Source organism: Dipodomys spectabilis, unplaced genomic scaffold (assembly GCF_019054845.1).
Source record: "Dipodomys spectabilis isolate Male_0828 unplaced genomic scaffold, ASM1905484v1 ptg000081l, whole genome shotgun sequence".
NCBI classification, from domain to species: domain Eukaryota; kingdom Metazoa; phylum Chordata; class Mammalia; order Rodentia; family Heteromyidae; genus Dipodomys; species Dipodomys spectabilis.
In genome coordinates, this window is record NW_024870758.1 from 9,751,181 (window position 1) to 9,773,814 (window position 22,634).

The 22,634-nt window shown below is 34.3% G+C and overlaps 1 protein-coding gene across 3 annotated transcripts in view; it reads left to right on the forward strand.

Annotated features, from left to right (window-relative positions):
* Positions 1-22,634, forward strand: part of Arhgap15 (Rho GTPase activating protein 15) — a 655,060-nt gene that overhangs the window by 406,156 nt on the left and 226,270 nt on the right. The window lies entirely within an intron of this gene.

Sequence of the window (22,634 nt, forward strand, 5' to 3'; positions counted from 1 at the left end):
CAACATATTCCCAGGATCTTGGGGCGTATATATCATGTGAAAGATAGAGGTGTTTTCAGAAAAAGAGAATTAGTGAACCTTTTCTCATTTCTGGCTTCTAGTCTCTTGAAACAATAGAACCAAAGGGGAAACAATCTTTACCAAGTAATCTGCTAGGAAAAGGCCATTTTAATTCTCTCAGTGTTACCTGCTTTATTATAAAAGCATAATAAAAATGGTCCGCAATTTCCAACTCCTGGAAATTCATACTTTAATTATACTGAAAGGACAGCTTTGGGATCTGATCATTCCCAGATCAGTAGAGAATGAGAGAATTAACAAGAGGAGAAAAAGTGGGTGGGGAAGGTGGATAAAGACAGTAGTTTGGGGAAAAGCACATTCTCACATCGGAGAGTGAAAGGGAGAGTACTGAGAAAGGGTAGGAAACAGTACATGCAGAATAAACATGAGGAGAGGTGTCTGGGAGAAAGGAAGTCAATTGGAATTTAGAGAGAAATATATTTTTATTGTCTGTTGCAATTTCATTTAATTTTGCAAGTACATATTTTAGGTATAACTATTATTTAATAAATACTTGAAGCTAAAATGGGTCACTGAGAATTACAGTGTTATTATTTTCAATAGTTAAATTTTCATCATTTCCAAGATATTTTTACTGATGATGTGAGCACTATTACATTAGATCAAATATCCAAATAGGACATTGGGGGAAGCTGCAGGTAATAAGATGCATGCACATACAAGGAAGAGCTCTATGCCTCTTGATTTATGAATCTACCCTTCACAAAAATAAAACAGCCTGTTTGATGCAGTCTTTCAGTGTGCAGACAGTATAATATTGTAAAGTAGAAAATGTCTATGAATAGAAATTGTATCTTTTGTTCACGTCATTTTGCTGCGATTTTTAATAAAAGTGAGATGATATTTCTGCTGACAAGAGCAATTGTATATAGCTCTAAATTTCATTGTCCCAATGTTTGCTTTTAAAATGAATTTGTAGATCCAGCACTAAACAGGCACTAATCACACATACAATTATTAAAATAATGCCTGAGCATTTTAATGAAACACAGAGGCATCATACTGCCACAAAGCAACAGACAACTCAAAGCACTTTGTCAGCTTCAGGGAACTCTCTGGAAATGTTCAGTAAAAACTAGGAAGCACAAGATAAATGTCTCACATCATTGTAAGATTTAAAGTGTGTACTTTTGATTATATTTTTCTATGATCATCTTGTTGGATTAATATTCTTACATTTATACGCCACTTCTATTTACTCAAAGTGTTGTTTTTACTAAATTCTGGCATACAGCACCTCAGGACAGAAATAATTTATGTGAATCTCAGTCCAATGTTTATGCAAGCTTCTGATGACATTTTATGCAGGAGTTGGTATTAGGAAGTAGCATATAAAGGTGCCAACTCTCTCAGCAGGGCTAGGACTCAGCAAATCTACAGCCCCTCTTCTAATGGCCAGATCCTCTTCCAGCCAAGATACTCAACTACAGAATAATGAAAAATTCTTATGGACCTGATATGGAAAAGGAACATTTAGTGAAAACTGTGTGTTTAATTCTCATAGTCTTGGGGAAATAGCCTCAGAGTTCAGTACAGCAGCACACTGACACTTGTCTTTAGAAGAAGAGGAAGAAGGAGGAGAAGAAGAAGGAGAATAATAATAAGAAGAAGAAGAAGAGGAGGAGGAGGAGGAGGAGGAGGAGGAGGAGGAGGAGGAAGAGGAAAAACAGGAAGAAAAGGAAGATTTAGTCCTTTCCTCTCTTTTCTCTTGAGATTATTTTCTCTTTAAAAATCTCAACTATAAACTCTAGGTGTATTTATAAGTGTTACTTACATGCTAGACTTAAAAATGAAGTGTTATAAGGAAGACAGATAACTCCATTCATTCATTCATTCATCCATTCATTTTACTACTTGCAATATAACAGAACGAAACTTTTCATACTTTATTCTCCCCAGGAAAATTCTTCTCAGTACTTGGCATGATATGCATTCTGTATTTACTTTTAGTAAAGTAATGTTAGTTAGCTTTTAAAATTTGTACCTTTTAGATATGCTTAGAAGAAAATCCAATAGTAAGACAATGTAAAACAATTTGGGGAAAAAAACTTATTCTGCATATATCTTTACCTAAACTTGGTTCTCTTTTTCCTCTGAACACCGGAGTACTCTCCTCTTCACCAACTGTAGTCATCTCTGTGGTTTCAGACATTTGAAAGATGGAGTGTTAAAGAATGTGGCTGTCTTTATAGCTCACCTTGGTGGTTCCTTCAGCCTTGCTTTACTGCAGAATGATAAGCTATCATAACTGACCAGTGGGGGAAAAAATCTCAATTTAAGTGTTTCCTTACAAAAAATGCTTTGGGAAATACATTCAGCAAATATTTCATTCATATCTTTGCTAAAATGACAAAAATTATGAAATCATTTGTCACTCTGTGTGTGTGCACAAGTGTGTGAGTGCACGTGTGTGCGTGCATGTGTGTGTGTGTGTGTGTGTGTGTGTGTGTGTGTGTGTGTGTGTGTGTACTGGGAATTGAACTCATGGCCTCACTTTCACTTGGCTCTTTTGTGCTCAAGGCTGATATTATCCCATTTGATCTGTACCCCATGAATTTTTGCTGGTTACTTGGAGGTAAAAATGTCCTGAGTTTCTTGCCTGTACTGGCCTTGATCCTGTTATAAGATCTCAGCTTCTGAGTAGATCTGTTTACAGGTGTGAACCACCAGCACCCAGCTGATACTTCTTTAAAGATTGGGATAACAAACATGTAGAGGAATGTACTGTAACATATTGGTGGTAATACAGGTATAAGAAGTGAGAACTCAATTTTCTATTTCTTCTTAGAACACATTATATACTTTATAATGAAAATACATGTCTATAAAAATTGCTTACTTAAAAGTGATCTCAGTCATGTCTGATATAGACAAAGGCCTTAGAAAATGGATTGGATATATTAAATTTTATATAAATTTAATTTAATTATATGTTCTGTATTTTTAATTTAATATTTATATATTGTCTAAACTGGTGTACTAAGTAGTCAACTCCCAAGTCATAATTCCTTCTATGCAATGTATATAAAGGATTAACTCTCTTTTGTGAAGACCTAGTATTGAAAAGAAGCTTACATTGATATGTGACACATTGTAAGCACTGAATATTGGTTAAATGAAGATATAGATGCCAACAATATGTTGCATTTAGGCCACAAGTAGCTATTGAGTACTTACTGTGTGCTGTTCTTCCCGCCACCAACTGAGAATATAGAGAAATAGCCATTAAACAGATACACTTGAATATGAGTATATGTTAGAGTAAACAGTGATACGTGCTCTGAGAGAAAAGAATAGATGCTACAAGATCTAATACCACCATAATTATGAAAAGCAGCCAGGGAGCAGTGACTCGTGCCTGTAATCTTCGATAATTAGGAGGCTAAGAATGGGAGGAAAGATCATAGTTTAAGATTAGCCTGAGCAGAAAAATTGGTGAGACTCCGCAACCCATAACCAAACAGTCACATAAGCTGGTCATCCCAGCCTATGGGAGATGCCTAAATTGGGAAGATCACAGTTCCAGGACAGACTGGGCAGAAAAATCCACAAGACTCCATTTCCACTGAGGGTAACAAGATGCTATAATCCCAACAACATCTGGAAGCCTAAAGGAGGCAGATCAAAGCTCAAGATCATATCTGAATGGGAAAAGAGACCCTATCTTCAAATAAGAAGCCAGAAAATAGGGTTATATGTATGGTTAAAGGGATAGGGGGCCAGCCTAGCAACATGAGCCATAAGTTGAAACCCTAATACTGCCCAAAAAAAAGAGCAAGAAAGATAATAAACTTTGAAAAGTAAATATACATGTCCATTTTAACCTCAGTACAACAACAGTACAATATGAAGAAAAACTTTGTCTTTTTTGTGTGAGATGCACTAAAAGGCACTTCATAAATAAGAAGCAGCACTTTCTCTCAATCAGTATCAAACATGTACCTAACTGAAGACTTGTTGAATAAAGCAACAGAGTTAACCAAATGAATGAGCATAAATCTACCTTAAACATATTTTTACACCTAATAATATTTGTTTATAAGTAAATGTAACAGTTTTAACAAATTAATATAATTTAGATTGGCTTTCAAGATTTTCAGTTCTGCTTAATATGCTTCCAAACTATTTAGCAACTGTCTGTGATTTCTAGAGGTATGTGGCACAACAATTTGATCATACTTAACTGTAACTGAAGTACACATTCAAAAACAGTTAAGATGGCAAAATTTACATTACATGCCATGTACCACAAATCTTTAAAGCAATATGGTGACTTCCAGGTTTAAGCTTGCTTGCAATGTGTCTCAGCAAATGCTAATCAACAAGCAGTTTGTCCTCTCTGGCTTTTTTCTGAACCACAGAAAGACTATGACAGGAATGATACACAAAGTTACATATTTGACTTAATGCCTGAAAGCCACCCTGGGATCTATAACCTTGCTTAAGGATTTAAGAAAGACCTTTAGTCTACGTCTGAGAAGGTCCTTAGCCTCAAAAACTTTATCTCGCAACTTGACTTCATAGCAGCTGTTATATTTTTTTTTTGCTGTCGTTTGTTTGACAGGATCCAGTTATAGGTTCCGATGTCTGTTTAAAGAAACAAGGAGGCTGTTGGCTTTAAAATTCCCTCATTGCTTGTGTGATCAGCATTTTCCCAGGCTTTTCTACATACTTTGCCAAGCAAAGGGACTGACCTTTTGTAGCAAACACTTTTTCATTTCAAAATGCTCACTTTGATTTTTGTCCCATTTTCTACTCATTCCAAACTGTTTACAACCCACTAAAAATGACTGTGAATTATATGTTTGTGTAATGGATTCCTTTTGTGGTCTCAGTGGAATGTTTACTTTGAACAATTAGTTATCTCTGGGTAGATTATAGCAACTTGGAAAAAAAAGAATGGCTAAAATTATTCTTTTACCTTAATTGGTTTGGGGGGGGGGGATTTCTCTACTATTACATGAAATTTAAGATAATGTCACATTACCAAGCTCAGGACATTATAAGTGAAATCTGTATTTCATGAATATTTATTTGGACATGTTTGTTTCTATCACAAAAATAGTTATACCTTTCATCACCAATATCTTTATTTAATTCAGAAAACTTCATAACATGGACCGTATTAAAGTAGACAAGTATTTGTTCTATATGTGTTGATTTACAAGCTCAGTGAGGCATGCTCACGTGTGTATTTCTTATACAAATAACAAGCATGATTATAATAGAGCAATATTGCTGAGACATATGAAGTTTGTTGTTATAAAGTTTTCCTGGTGCTCTGTTTGTGAACAACTGTGCCTCTCGAAATACTACTGAGTGCTTTCTTGCAAACATAAAACTTTACATTGCCATTTCCTGCTGCCTTAGAACCCAGAGCCCTAAAGTGCCGATCATACTGCTTTCTGTACACAAGCTGTGATCCCAGTGCTGCTGGTTTTATACACTGCTCATTCTTTCCCACTTTGGGATAATCTATTATAGTTGGATGCAAGCACATATTAAACACTGATACTTCCATGAAGAATGTGCAATTTGTACTGTTTAGTTTCTGATGAGATTTTTGAAAACTTTTATGATTCTATCTTGTTCCAGAGAGACTTCTGCTTGCTAGTTTTATAAGCAGTGAGTGAAAAAAAAAGGAACAAAAACAAAACAAACTGATAAAAATTACATGCTTAAAAAATCAAGAATACAAGATAAGCACTTTTTCTTTTTCCCAAGGGAATATTTGTGGACTGAACCAAATGTTTCTGAGGGCAGTGACCTACTTTTTTTAATACTTGCTTTGCATGCCTAGAGCTAGGCATCTACATGCATTTACAGTGGAGATGATCCTCAAAGAAGCTCCATGAGAGTTTACTGAAAATGAACTTAGTTTTTCTTTCTGAGTTAAAATTAAGACCAGTTTAGTGCTGTTGGTGTTTTGTGTTTTGTTTTATTTTAATGCAGCCACAAAGACAGCCACCTTCCTGACAGCAGTAGTGTTGTGTAGGGTCCAAGTTGGAATTGGCTCTTTTGGGTAGTCATGCTGGGGCCTCTGTGTCTGTAAGAAAGCCACATTCAGGGCTAGAGGGGAAGACAAAATCAAAAAAGAGTAAACAGGAAACAGCCAGCAAGAGTACAAAAAGAAAAACCAGGAAAAGACAACCAACAGAAATCAGAGATGACAAGGTAGAAAGACGGGGAGAAGCTGAGTTTTTCAGTTAAGAAAACAAATGAGAACAAAAAGACATGCGTGTGAGGTCTGTAATGAAGAGAAGACAAACTAGGAAACAAGCTGCCATCTTGGCCATAGTTGCCTGATACTTGCTTCTTCTTTCAATGAGTGAGAGTCACATTACTCCATGGGCAGCATGCACTGACCACAAATTGTACATACAGAAATGTTTTGTATTGTTTCACTGATTAATGATATTTGATGCAGTTTATCTATATCTAGCAATATACACAACAGTCTTTTAAAATAATTACACAAGGGCTGGAAAGGTGGCTCAATGGTAGAGTGCTTGCTTTGCATGCCTGAGGCCCTGGGTTCGATTCCTCAGCACCACATAAGCAAAAAGAAAAAAGCCAGAAGTGGTGCTGTGGCTCAAGAGGTAGAGCGCTAGCCTTGAGCTGAAGAGCTGAGGGACAGTGCCCAGGCCCAGAGTTCAGGCCCCACAACTGGACCAAAAAAATAAAATAAAATAATTACACAAAGAGAGCTTAAATACAACGAAAGTTCACCTAGGAGTAAATGTGCAGTTCAACCACCATCTAACAGACAGCAATGTGGATCTAGTCAAATTAGTCAGGGGATGACCCCACACTTACAATCCCTAACGCATACAAATAAATAATATCTTTTCTCAGAAAAGCCTAAGCCTAGTTTTCAACTTCCCTTGGAGTCTGTTGATCTGAAACCAATGTCAAGACCCTAGGCAATTAACTTCTTATTGTAAATGTAGAATTAAAATGATATTAACACGTCAACATATCAAGATACAATACTCTAAAATATCCTATGGTGGTTGTCATTAACAAGATGGGAGTTCTGGGTTTGAGAGTTTTTCATTAAAAGGTCTTATACTATTCAGAAGTTAATAATTCAACCATTAAAAATAATCTTGTCTGAAAGTTGGCAGGATGATTTAGTCTGAAAACAAATGTTTACAAAATTTGAAGAAAAAATTACATGTATTTGGAAAGCTTTCAGGTTTTCAAAAAGGCAAGAGCAAAATGAATAATAAAAATTTAAAAAGCACTAAAAAATAGTTCAAATATTTATTGCCTTGAGAGTCAAATGTGGACTTTCAGTTTTTCAAAAATGGGTTTATCTTTGTTACATACTGTGAGCTATTTATTAAAAATAAAAAATCATCATAACTTCCACCTTATTGTCACTCAGTTCTGAGACAGAATAGTTTTAGTTAGTGGCAGAACAAGACTCTACTTGTTACTTTTGGATAAACATTTCCTTAAAACATAAAAATTAATAATTAAGGAGTCTTTGGTTATCTCAGGAAGCTAAATTAGCCTGAAACTACAATATATTCATTTTGGTCCATTGTAAATAATGTTCCTTTTAAACATATCCAAAGAACAATGGCATTTTTCAGGGAATTTTTACTTTCAAATGAAGAATCCAACTTAAGCATTGATCTTTAATAATATCATATATATTTGTATATATAGACTGAGAGAATAAGTTGTATTTTGTATATAGAGGAAAACAGACTAAAAGACATACACTTGTAGACTAAGAAATATATGTATACAGATAGTAGATACATAGATACATAGATATCAGAAGAAATACAGATTCTAGATAAAATAGCTATAATAGCTTGCACTGAACATAACATCTTACCCTGTACAGAGTACTGGATAGTAATTTATCTGTTTCCTGAAAGATTCAGATCTTAGAAGTTTCTCTAAATTCTTTGGAGGTTATCTTAGAGTGCAACAGGTTATTGCGTTAAGAATGTTTTTCTCGAGTTAAAAATAATCTTTTTCTACTTTTATCTAATTTTTCCTGATTTTATACTTTTCAAACCATGTTCTATTTTCAGGTCACAAAACAAATAATCAGATAGAAAAACACAAAAGTCAAGGCATTTTGAGAAGAAAAACTTTGCAAACCCAAAACAGATCTTAAATGATAAACCTGGAAGAACTTTTGAGTTTATAGAAGGCTATCAGTCCACTGTGTAATAGTTCACTCTTAAAAAAAAAAAAAGGAAGAAAGAAAGAAACATGCTGTGTTTTAGCGTGATAAAATAACTTACAGAAGAAAATTTAGATTACCTACAATACATAGCTTCCCCCACCCCCTCCTCAAGTATGAGTGAACTCTTCACACAGTGGCTGATAATGAAGGATTCTTTATAACTTGTGAATAAATAGACATGTAATGTTCTACATTGCTTCAATCATCATTGGAAAGTCTCTGGCTAGTGACTCACTTATACAATGCTGGAAACTATAAAAAAAGAAACGTGGTTAAGAGTTATTAGATAAAAGGAGCTTCATGATACTCAGAGAAATTTGTATTTTGATCATTTAAACAAGGCTACTCGTGGTGAGAATACGTTAAATTGTTCAATAAGGTACTATCTTTCCATCAATACCCAGCTATGCTAAACAATTGAAGTTAGGTTTCCTTAAAGATTTTATTTTCATCAATTTTTGGATATTCCATTTAAGTTAACCATCCAAGCAGCTACTAGCATATCCATTCTCTACTCATTTTCATCAGAGGAAGTCATATCCCATTAGGCATTGTTTCAACACCAATAGCCTGCTGTTTTTAATCAAGTAATTGAATGGTAACTATGACTTATAATTGATGTGCCTGCGAATGGTCAGGCACAGGCTCAGTTCCCATAACCACACTGAAAGTTGAGCTTACAGCATTTTCTTTTTATTTGGAGTTAGAATACCATGTTAGTGTTGTTCAGTATTAGTTTACTTCCTTATGAGTATCTCACCTTCTTGAATCAGTTTTTGTTTTCTATGTGCCTCTCAGGAAGTATTTATTTGATGACAATGTTTTTGTGTTAAAAGAGTATGTCAAAGAATTTGCAGTAAGAAATACATGATCAATAGAGAAGCATGTCAATTTAAGCTAATGAAGACAGGATATCAATACCCTGAGTTCTGGCATGAATATTGATTTCATTTTCTCCAAATTTACTTGATGGAGGACAAAAGTTGAACTGCTGGTGCTATCAAAAGCTCTATAAAGTCTTTTACTATACCTATGTCATTAGAATTGCACCATTATTGTTTTTGTTTTTGTTACTTTAATGATTCTTCTTTTGCAACATTTTACATTTTTGACCATTGGGGTTAACCTGAATTTATCAGCCTCCTACAGAGCAGCGATGACCCAAAAGGCAATATTGTAATCACTAAAGTGAGCAGTATTTTTTCTTTCCTTTTTTATCTTTAGAATGGGTATTTGCCCATGCATTTGAAGTTGTACACTTTAACAGTGGGACTTCTTGCTTTACCTAGCTATTGAAACCAATAAAAAAATGTTTATTTTCTCTGGTTTCACTTCTTGATGTTGCCACCTCATGCTACTCAGTCTGTCAGAGTGATCTCAGTCATACCTAAAACTTCCATGTTTCCTTCAGTCATCCACAAACTACAGTGTTTACATATGTGAATACCTCCTCACATTGCTTTTTCCATTTAGACCTCCTGTCTAGGATCTACTCTTCTGGAATTTCTTCTCTGTCCCCCAAAATTGTACTTTTTCAAGCTAAAGTCATCAGTATCCATCATGTTCTTCCTTACTTCTTAGCATGTTCATAGATACCACAGCCTATTTTCTCCTTTCCCTAGAAAGAAACATATTGAACTTCTTAGCTTTTTTTTCTGTCTCTCATTGCAGGCAACATTCTTTACCAATCTTATCATCTCTGCTTTCTTATTGTATCTTGAAAGTGATTCTTCACCTGCCGTGGCTCTGACTAGGACACCATAATTTTATTGAGACAAATCTCATTATGAGACATTGCCTTTGTTCCTACCCTTGTGTGTGTGTGTGTGTGTGTGTGTGTGTGTGTGTGTGTGTGTGTGTGTGTGTGTGTGTTTTCCTATTCTTCCAATGCTGTCAAAACTCTCCCTCATAAACACGGAGTTTCTTCTTAGAACCCTTTAATAGTACTTCTTCCTTATCAGAATAAACAGAGCTTCACACTGATTATTCCCACTAAAAAATGTAAGCACATGGCCCATGTGAAGTGTCTGCAGAAATTGCTTCTACCAGGAATGTCAATTACAAGGTTTCCAAAGGCCTTTATTCCTTCCATGTGCTCTTTCTTCACTTTAGAAATCTCATCACAATTGTACACTTAGCACATCTTTACAAATAGTATGAAAGCCACCTCTCTTTCTTGAAAGAAAATTCTCTAATTTGCTCTAACCCCCTCCCCTCCCCCAACACATAATGATCTGAATAACTGCCTTCTTAGTGTGTTATGACAGCTTTGCTTTCCCTACCACACTCTCTATTTCCTGGGATTGAAATGGATGCTTTTCTTGTCATTCCTCCAGCTAGAATGTAGGCCTTGACTCTAGCAAAGATGTCTACTTTATCTCTGTCTTCACAGAGATGTGGCAGGGGATGGATGCATGATGAATGAAGAGATAGTTCATATCATTCAAGATTTCTGCTTATCATTTACCTATAAAGATGGATTTATAGGTAAATGATAACCAGAAGAGTCATTGACTGAAGAGTCATTAAACTGCTGGAAGACACAGTTAAATATCTCTTTAAACATATGCAACCATATTATCCAGAAGTTAGGGAAATCATATTAAAAGTGAGAATAAGGTATTCTTTTTAATTTCTTTTGCAATGTCACATGATATGTATCTATACTTATATGGTAAACTGTACTAGCAATAATTGTAATAGGATGGGGCAAATTCTAATGTTCGATGCAGGTGTCATCTTTAATAGGAAGAAGCCAGTCTCTCAGCAATGTGTGTTAAATTGTTTCATAAACCTAAGGGATTTAAGTAACCAAAGCTAACATGATAGTTTTTAGCATACTAATGTCATAAGAATAGCACCATCATCTTTCTGGTTCAAAAAATTATGCATAAATTGTGCCTTCTTCCCGGTAAGTTTGTATATAATTTTCTCATTATCGCCCCCTAGCTCTCTTTCACCATTGCCACTTTCCAGGCATCTACCATCCTCAGAATAACCATGTTTCTGATTATCTTTTCCCAAATGTATTAGCTTGCATTATTCAAGGCTGAATCTCATTTTATTATTTCCTGCTCAAATTTCTAAACTCCTTAAGTCCATTTGTATGATTCTTTTGTCCTCACAGATGTCCACAGTTCCTCCCAATTTAGTATCATCAGCAAATTTAATTAATGCTCTGTTTACCTCTTCTTCTAATGAAACCAGTCCCTTGCTTCATTTCATCATACAAAGTAAAAATCTATTGGCAATAAAACAGTTTGAAGAAATGTTCTCTCATGGTAGAAGGGGAAGCTCAGGATACAGCAAAGAACCATGCAGCAAGAAGTGGACAGAGCAATGCGGTGGTAAGCTAGTTTGCTAATGGCCTCAAGCAAAATCTTCCTTATAGAGACCACACTTTGGCACATTGCCTGGGGTGATATCGGTGTACATGCAAGTGGTTTTATGTGTATTTGTGTGTGTTCTCTATTCTAACTTTATTACCCTAAACTTTTTTTCCTAGAAAGATAGACACATAGACACATAGATACATAGATACTTGAAAAACATGCTTAAAAATAGATAGTAGCCAGGTGCCAGTGGATCACCCCTGTAATCCTAACTACTTAGGAGGCTGAGATGTGAAGATTGTGGTTTAAAGCCAGCCCAGGCAGGAAAGTCCATGAGACCCTTATCTCTAATTAATCAGAAAAATTTGGACATGACGCTGTGGCTCAAGGGGTAGAGTGCTAGCCTTAGTAAATGAAGATCAAACCCCAGGACCAGTGCTCAATAGGAAGTGTACTCATTACCTTGCTCATGTAACTGTAACCCCTCTGTACAGTATTTTTGCAATAAAAAATGTACAAAAAAACCTCTAGATAGTAATGCAATTATTTATACAATAAAATATAAGTAAAGCAGTATTTGGTAATATTTAAGCAATTACATGTTTGAATATGCATAGGCTCTTGATTCTTGTCAGTGAGCTCTATCTACCATACATTGTAATCTAAATTTTTATCTTAGTTTTAAACCTGACCCTTAGAAGCAAATCAAATTTTTTATAAATAGAAGATTTGCAAGATAGAGATTTTCATTCAGTTGTGTCCAGCTGGCAAGCTAAAATGAAAGAATATTTTAATCTCTAGACTTAATCGATTAGAAAATACAGGTTGATTGAAAAAAATAACTTACCTGTTAATGCTAGAATAAGGACACTCCTGTTCAAAGAATTATATCGTTATTCTTTGAAGATGTGGTCAAATAGATACAAGTTAATTTATGTAAGTAAAGTAAAGATGGAGTTTATTAAGCTCCCAGGATGTGCCAGACATAATGTTAGTTCTTTCCAACATATGTGCCAACTAAGCCTACATTAATTATCACCCAATACTCCATAGTCTGTATTTCCATCTCCAGAAGTGTCTTGTCTTCTATGCGTCATATAGAGAGACAGTCTTCAGAATGTGGATGGATTGTATAAATCCATCAACTCAAGTGAGAGAAAATAGTTTCAAACTTATGCTTTCAATAGGACAAGCAGATGGCAGGCCAATATTTCTATTGTCTATCCTGAAGACAATGCACGTTTGAGGTGCTGAAATGAAGGCTGAAATACACTTCATATATAACACAAGGCCAGCAAAGATGTCATCACTGAAGGATAGCATTCACAAAACAGTGAGGAGGAATATTGTTAAGTACTCACAACCTCACATTGTTTTTCTAGTGAGAAAAGTCTGATGCATAATACATTCTTATGAGAGAATTTTCTCAGATGCCAAGACTTTACAGGCATAACTTCCATAAGCTTTAATGGGAGTTTCCTGCCAGCACCTGTTATAGTATAAAGTTCTTACTTTTCACACATAATCCAAGACTGACTTGGATCACTGTCTTGGAAAAACTAATATAGTGAAACCTTCTTATAATGTTTCCTCACGTATAATGTTCATCTTTTAATCCTTGCCCTGATATATGTATGTCCATGTTTTCAATTCAAATTCCTTTCCCACCAGAAAGGCTTCTTTTTACAAGAATTTTTTAATGGATGGAGGATGCCTTCCCAGGTGAACTAGTGAAAATGCTACATAAGGAAAAAGTTAGTAAGATAGAAACTTTATTAACACTAAAAATGAGCTCTTCTAGGTTAAAATAGTGTGTAGATTGACCATGTATTTCTGAGAATCCAACAGAAAAAAATAGAGCTTCATGCCCAAAAAGCAACAACCAGTGACTCTGAAACAGGATCACAAGTTAATATAATAAATCTTAATCATATTTTCTCCATGTAGTTATAGATTCAAATATGGTGATGTTTAACAACTAAATAATACTTCATTTAAAGACAAAGGATTAATCATCAGTATTTTTCAGATAAAATTATAGAATAATATATATATAATGATTAGAATAAATTAATTCCATATACTTAATTTAAATCAAATACTCTGTTATCAAAAATGTAGACAAGCCACAATTCAGACAGGATTTAAGTGAATTTTCTAAGGGAGGCACAAAAATACAAGTTTACAAACAACCATTTTATTTTGTGAAGTGTTTGAAGTGTCACGTTCTCTTAAGAACATAACCTGTCTGCTATATTTTGTTATACTATATTCCAGCATTATTGAATATCATGTCTTGTTTGACAGGATGATGGGCAGTGGTGGGGGGATACTTTTACTTCTTGGACATTGTTAAATAATGAATTTTTAGTTCTATTTTTAGAAAAACATGATGTTGGCAGGTAACACGCTTAAAGTTGGAGAGAGTATGAAAACTTGAAACCATGAGAAAACAATTGAGAACATGTCAGTGAAATTTTCAGTGGGGCAAAACTGGATTTGAACAAAGACACACATTAGCCTTCATTTTTGTTTTACATTTATAGAGTTACATTATTCCATGATGTTTCTTTGCACCTCTGTCTGACCTCTAATAAACTCCTGCTAGCAAACCTGTCTTGGGAAAAACATTTGTACCTCTTTTTGAAGTTTAGACACCTTTGTCACTTATTGGAACACTAATTGAATGTAACTGCTTTAAAATGGTCCAGTAAATTAGCAAACAAAAAAAAGAAGAGGGGGAAGAGGCTTCTGTCTCCTATGACAATATTTCCACACATTGGAGAAGAAAGGGTTTTATTGTGTTGTGTTGCTTTGCTTTAGTTTCCTTTGCTTGATAAAGCAAAGAAAGGGGGAAGGAAGTCACATTGTTACTTCTAAAAGCATGCTATGTTCCCCAGCTTAGTATCCTCCTCCTCTCCAATTTTACTTTTAGTGTACTTTGCTCTTCACTCAGGTGAAAGGTCACTCTTTTCTTTTGATACTCAGGCCAATGAATTAGTAGAAATGCATTTGGTCCTGGGTATAATAGCCTTTCATTAGGATTTGTTTTAAAACTTGAAAGCAGATTAGAAATCTAGGACTTCATGAGTTTTTCAATGTCCAGGCTCATGTGTCTCTAGTTCAGACAAATGAGTTGCTGGGGAAGACTTAAGGTCATTAGAGAGAGATGTCAGATGGATCCAGTGATCGTTCACAGACAGCTACACATACAGTATGCACAAAAGAGTGAAAGGAGTGGGAAAAGTCATGAAGTCAGGGACTGTGGTGCAGTGCCTGACGAAAGAGAAGAGAAAGGCATGGCTGTCAGAAATCTCATGATTCCAAGGAGGAAAGGTATTTCTCTATATGCCATTTAAATCTATAAAACAAAGGCCTACAAAGGCTGAAGGACTTCAATATAAGCAGTACAGTACCTGAAAGGAAAGTCATTATACAAATTGTCCTTGAAGAAAGATTATTTTTCATAATTTCCTTATGATTGAAAAATATTATGATGACAAGAATAAATCATGTTTAAAAATTAATTTCATTTAGTCAACCTGAAAAATGTCCCTCTCTTTTCTTGAATCCATAAGTACAAAAGGAAGAATTATTTCCCCTGTATATTAGCATATCTAAAACTAGAAGAAATCTAAGCAGGGTGAGCATTTGGATCATGTTACCTAGTCCTTTAAATCCAACATGATGCACCGACTTTCTTCTTTTGTTCCTGCCCATCATTTATTGCTTGTGTTCCTGTCCCATCCTTTATTGCCCTAACTCCTTTTCCTCCATCGTTTCATATCTCACATTCTTCTGAAGTTAAGTCTTGTATGTTTGTTCTTTTTGGTTAATGTCAGCTCTTAAGAAAGGTTGTAGCAGATTAGCTTACATTAAAGTTCACATGATTACTGATATTTGATGAGCAATCTCTCCATGTGTGTCAAGACAAGGTAATAAGATTCTAATTGCAGAATTTTAGGCACAAGCAAAACTGTGTGAAGATGTATTTTAAAACAATTATCTCTCTACATTTCTGAAAAATATATCTAAAACATAGACTCCATTATTAATCTTAAGACTTAAGTGGAGGACCAAAGGCATAAAATCTAGACTTTCAGTCTGATAGTCTTTCATTTCTACTTTCTAATAGCACTTCAAGAATCAGCTACTGGGACTGATTGTGGAATTTTTTATGTTTTTTATTGTAAAAATAGTGTACAGAGGGATTACAGTTATATGAGTAAGGTAATAAGTACATTTCCTATCGAGCATTGTTACCTCCTCCTTTGTTTTCCCCCTACCATGATTGTGGATTTTTGAAATATAATTCTGAAAACTCAAACATTCTAGCCCTTGGGGAAATGGAAAAGTGAGGATATTCTTTCTTTATATTTCACATAAAGGAATACATAAATTTTATTTGTAATTTAGGTTCTCACCATTTAGAAAATCAATATATATCAGGAGGTACTCCATAAATAGTATATTAATGAACAACAACATATGTAAAGCATCATAGTTTGATATACCATTTTTCATAATAATACATTCAATCGGAATAATAGAAGCTAAATATTCATAATTATATATACATATATTATATATATGTATATGTACACATATTTCAGTAAGACTTTCAATGTAGGTCTATGTGTCAAAATCACCCAGAAGCAGGAAATCTGGTTTGTATTAGACCAGTGCTAGATGAGTTTTAAATAAGGAAGCAATTGGTATTGGAATTCCCTTCTTTTAAGTCAACAAGTAGTGCTTTAAGTAAAACTAAACGGTATATATAATACTTTGCTAGATAGCTTACAACTCTAATCTTGTCAAGATTGAAGCTAAGAAGATAAGTTTCTCCTAGACCACTAAAAGGAACCTCCAGTAATCTTTCGACCAATATTATAATGACAGAAATTAAGAAAGGCAACCTCAAGTACGATCCTTTGGCTTTTAACTGTATTTTTTTTGGTATGAGACCTAAGATTGTGCATAGCAATACTATTAATTATTGAGGGAGAATCAGAGATTCTAAGTAGGGAAACAACCATATCTTTTCAATTCTAAACCATATTTTTTTGCATACTTGGGCAAAATGATTCTAATAATAACATAGTTCATAAAGGCACTTAAAACTGGAAACTTCTTCTGTGTGCCCCCAAAGATTTTGAACCTGATTTCATAACTTAAACTATGTTCTAGCTAAATTAAAGATATGAAATATTAAAGCATATGGAGTAGATTTATGATACTTTCCAAGTATTTTTCAATTCAGCCTGTGAGAATACAATTCCAATGTAAGTTTCAAAACTAAGAAGCATAAACTGTGGCATAATATTTTAGCAGTAAATACTACTGTTATTTGTTCATAAGATTAATACATGTATATATGAAGAGGTATGAAAAAGGGATATATTTTAAAATATTTGAGAATACATAAAATATTTTTTTCTTTTTTTTGTCAGTTGTGGGTCTTGAACTCTGTAGTTCAAGCCAAGTGCTCTACCACTTGAGCCACAACACCACTTCCGGTTTTCTGGTGGTTAATTGGAGATAAGAGTCTCATGGAACTTTATGTCTGGGCTGGCTTTGAACCTCAATCCTCAGATATCAGCCTCCTGATTAGCTAGGATTACAGGTGTGAGCCACCTGCGACCAGCTAGTAAAATAATTTTTAAAAACATGTTTATAATCACACTGCACAGATAATCACTGCTAGCATATCAGTGCATATTATATGTTGCATATATGTGTATAAGACTATTCTCCATCCAAGACTGCATGTTTATTACTTTGTCTTCAATGACTTACATTCCATTGATAGGTAGTTTTTAATCAATATTTATCAAATCATGCAGAGAGTAGTTTTGTGAACTGAAGGGATAGCTATCCAATATAAAAATTTATCTTGCCTTTGATTGTCACAATTTAACATAGATCTCTATACCACATAAGAAGGAATATGCCCATTTTCGTATATCTGTTTAGCAGAAGTATTAATAATTCCCACTGAGAAGTATCTTGTGTTCTCAAAATGGAAATGGTGAACTTACTTATATTTCCTGAAACCAGAAAGCTTAGACTTTCCAACTTCATCCAGGATTGAGATTAGGATCCTCTCCATCTTTGGGAAAGTGTCTGTTGATAACAGAATTTCTCAAAATTTGCAGAGAACACCAAAAATTTGAAAATAACCATCTTGTCTGTGTTTAAACAGAATATTGATGCTGTTGATGTGCCTGGACAAGTTTGTAGAAATATCCTGCCTTTGTGCATGCAATTTGCTTTACTAACCCACAAGAGAGTATCGAAGAGCCCTCTTTTACCTGAGTGCTTAGCAGAGGCAGCCATGAAAACCTCCAGGAAGTGGCTAGCCAAAGGGTCTGAATTACAACCACCTCCCCAAAGAAGATCAAAAGTTATGCTCCACCAACACAGAGACACTGAGAAATGGTTGAATGTGTTCTAAATTAAACTGCCTTGGTGGTGAGCGGAGATCTGCCAAAATCTTTCAATTAATCACTTTTACCTTCAGGGCAGAGTGAGGCCTGAGAGTATTTCAATAGGTTTTTATTGGAACAGGGTTATTTCAGATATTAAACTATGTTGCACAAAGTAAAAATAATGTTATTTTTAAGTTGCTACTCTTGTTAAATAAAAGTTGGCAAGTATTCCTGAGGTCTGTATTGTGTCTGAGTATTTGTGTATGTGTGTGGCTTTTTCTTGTACCATAAGCTTCATTGATTGATTGAGAGAGAGAGAGAGGAAAATAGCAATTAATTTAGGTAAGAAATATACTCACATAATCATTTTCATTAATAATGTGCTACACATAATAGAAGAAATGTTCTAAGTGTATAATTCTGTGTAACACAATTGAGGTTTCTTTTCCTACATCTTCAGCAGTAAGTTAATTAGAATCACCTGCATTTCCTTGGGTGGACACCAAATGGATTGCAAACAAAAACAGATTAAAATAGCTGCTGGAGCTCATGGCATACAGATGACAAGATTCACAAAAATTACAGCAAGGCACTGAAAATGTACACTTTTCAAACAATTTTAAAGGAAATTTACCTCTTGCGACTTCTTTGTAAAAAGCTGCTTGTAAGTGTTTTGCTGAAAGGCTAGAATGGCTTTGTTTCTGATCCCTTGATGAGTGAAAGAAATGTTTAAGAAAGATCACTTTACAGAGGATTCAGGCTGAAATGTGATTACTGTGATTCAAGCCAAGCCAAAAATTACAGTTCAGAATGAAAGAGGAGGGACGTGGTTTGGGAATCCATTTTCCCACATTCCTGAATCTCAATCATCCCAGCCAATGTTAAAAAAAAAAAAACAGCCCAATGGAAAACAATGAGGTCACGTTGTTTAGATGTTTAAAGGAAAATAGAAGTGGAGAAATTGAAAAGAACGGCAATGAATATATGAATTTTAAATCAATATCTATTTCAAGTATGATAGAATCAAAGGCTAGACTTTATATAACTTTTATGACTTCATAACTAAAGGAGCCTGGTTTTTCTTCTTGTTTATATTGTTAAGACTTTTATTGCATGTGTTTAACTTATGAAAGAGTCTGTTGCTAAAATTTTTAAGAGGAAAAAATGTGTGCAGTCACAGAATGCAGATTAGTCCCTCCCACATTCTCAACTTCCCCTTTAAGAATGGCCTCTCTACAAGCTGATTTTCCCTCCATGAACTTACTGGGCCTTTACTACCGTGTAGACTTCAGGTTATATTGGTATGTTTGCTTGAAAACTATCAGATGATTGTAGTGGGCTAAAATAGAGTCTTTATTCTTGTAACTCCTATTTTTTTTTCACTAAGCAAGTCCCAATACCAAAAGAATGATTTATTTACATCAGCAAAATCACAGCATAACAGAGGATTTGAAACAAAGAACTCTGAGAAAGCTATGAGCTGAAATAAATGCAACTTCCGACTTTCAATATCTTCCAGCTATGTGATAACTTAATAATTATTTCTTTATGATAACCAGTCATCAGTCAATATTTAAGATTTTTATTTAAAATAAAATATAAGAGAATTATCAAAGATTATTATAAGAATCCTGTTTACCACTTTCCAAAGTCCTTTCATTTAGTCATGTTTGGTCTTCTATCAGTCCATAGAATGAACTCTCGTTGTCAATCTTAGGGTTTTTGGGGATCTTCTTACTTTGAGAGGTGTTCATAATGATCCTTTTTAAATTTGGTATACATCTAGAAAGCCTACTTAGGCCAACCATCCTATATGACTCAAATTTGTCATTACTTTAGACAGATGAGTAAGAAACAGTGTATAAGAAATGAGTTGCCACACATTGGATTTCACCTTTATCCTTTAGCTTTATGCAGATATAAAATTGAGCATACAAGTGGCTTCAATCTATATTATACTATCCACATTGGAACATTATTTTCCCCATATCCTTTCCCTGATTCACCTACCGTTTGGTAACCTATGACTTAAAAGGCCTGTTTTTTAAAGGCAGTTGGCTCAGTAGTCTATCTAAGTTAGATATAAGTCAAATTAAATATGTTATAAGCAAAACAAGATTAGGAGGCATAATAAATGAAAAACCAAGAATATACTTTTTATATACTGCAATTAACATTTCTGAACTTTAATAATATGGATAAATATCTCTAATTATGAGAAAATGAGAGAGATAATATGGCAAGAACTAACTATAAATAACAGGGAAAATATTATCAAAATTATCATACTGTGGAATGACAGTGCCTTGTACATTGAGCAGAAATGGCTCTTATTTTCTGAGTAACATTTAAAGGATTCTTTGAGATTTTCTTCTATAAATAGAATGTCCAATAGCGCATATGAAAAGAATTAGAAAAAAGGGAAATATAGAAGTCAATGTAAATAGTTTCTTAAATGTTTTTCAACTATATCTCTATATAAGAATCCCTAGTAATATAAACAATATGACTGGGACACTTAATGATTTTATTTTTTAATATTAACAAATTGAACTAAGATTACAATGGGAGGTAGAGGAAAGCATTTGATAAGGATCCTACGACCAGTCCTTGAAAAAAACATTCTTCATCATTTAAGTTTCTGTGTTTGATGTGACTTGTTCATTAGTCTAATGTGGGTTTCCTTTGTTTTGTGTGTTTTAATTTTTGTATTTAATTTAAAGCTAAAATGTATTTATCTCTAAGACATTGATTATAATGAGTACAAACTAATGGCTTATTCATCAGTATCATAGGCTCTTAGCCATTCCAAAAGAAAAAAAACACACATTTTTCTTATTAACTTTTTTTTTTGTCCACTCTAGGCCTGGGCACTGTCCCTCAGCTCTTTAGCTCAAGGATAGTGTTCTGCCACTTGAGCCACAGCACCACTTCCGGTTTCCTAGTGGTTAATTGGACATAAGAGTCTTACAAAATGTTCCTTGCCAGGGCTGGCTTTGAATGGCGATCCTCAGATCTCAGCCAGCTGAGTAGATAGGATTACAGGTGTGAACCACTGGCACTCAGCTTAACTTCTTTTCAATCTTATTTTATTTTAAATTTAGCAAGAAATACCCATTCTTTCCATAGCTTAAAAAGACAAAATTTCTTTTCCACATGAATTTCCTATAATTACCTGGTAGATGAAAAACTCATTCATTCAGAGATGACAAGTACAGAATGGACCAAGGAAATTTGTACAATGATTTCAACCCAATCAAACAAGTAAACCAAATTAACAAAACAAAAATGAAACATAACTATTTTCTTACAATATGGAGAGAAAAAGACAAACGTCTTACAATAACAGTCTCTATGAAAGAAGAACTCACTGCAGAGATACAAAAAGATATGATAAAAATGACATAAAAGAGGAAAAAATGAAAGCAACGTGTTCAAGAGAGAAATCAAAGAGAAAAATAGTAATAAAGCTAACTGTTAAAATCATAAATTACAATAGTATAAATATAGAAAAGAACAGAAATGAGAAAAAATAAGAGAATGCAGGAATACACTGAAAGTCATCCATGAGTTAGCACAACAGCCTCATATTTAAAATCTTCATATGACTCCATATTTTAATATGCATAATTTAACCCATCATCATTTATATCCAGCCACCAATAAAAAAAATTCTTGGCAAAAGGTTGCCAACAATCTAATGAACTTTTGTTTCCAGTATTAAAAACTCTATCATTATGGAAAAATAATTCAGGCCTCCCACTGAAGTTAGCAGACTGAGAAAATAAGAAAATATATCTGATTTTCATTTCTCAATGAATTTCCAAGAAAATAATAAAAAAGATATGTTTTTAAAGAAAGGAAAAAAGAATGATGCTGACAAAAGAAAAGGTGTCATCAGCAAACCAGAAATAGAAATTCCAGGAAGACAAAGAGCAGATGGGATCAAACAAATAGAGAAATTAAAGCTGAAAAAAAAACACCATTCCCAGACACCATAATTAGTCACAATTCTTTCCAGGGATGTCTAGAGAATATTTTCTCTTGGAGTCAACAATTACAAAGAAGAAAAATCATCAAGAGACAGTAAATAAAGTAATTCATTAAATAATAGTATCTAACTGCTGGGAGGGTTGGGTCCTAGGCCTTTTATTCTGCACCTTGATTCTGCACATAAGCCTTTGGTCAAGTTATATCAGATGAGGAGGGAAGTTGCTCATATCTAAATGGAAGACAGTAGAGAATAAGTTATCTTGGCTTTCCTACAATAGGAGTTTTGCCTAGGAGCAAATAACTGAAGTATTCCATGGGCCCTTTAGTTTGGTAGCTGACAGAATCCCTTTCCCACTGTTTATTCACCATTCACACAACTTAGAAGAAACCCTCATTCAGCCTTCTTATTTAAGATCTAAACCGACTGAGAAAAAAAGATCTGTATAGATACGGGTTGAGAGTCTTACATCCAAATTGCTTGGATCTTAATTGCTTGGAAGTGTTTCAGAAGTCAGATTTTTAAACTTGAAATATTTGCATGTATATATATATATATATATATATAATGAGATATCTGGGAAAAAGATC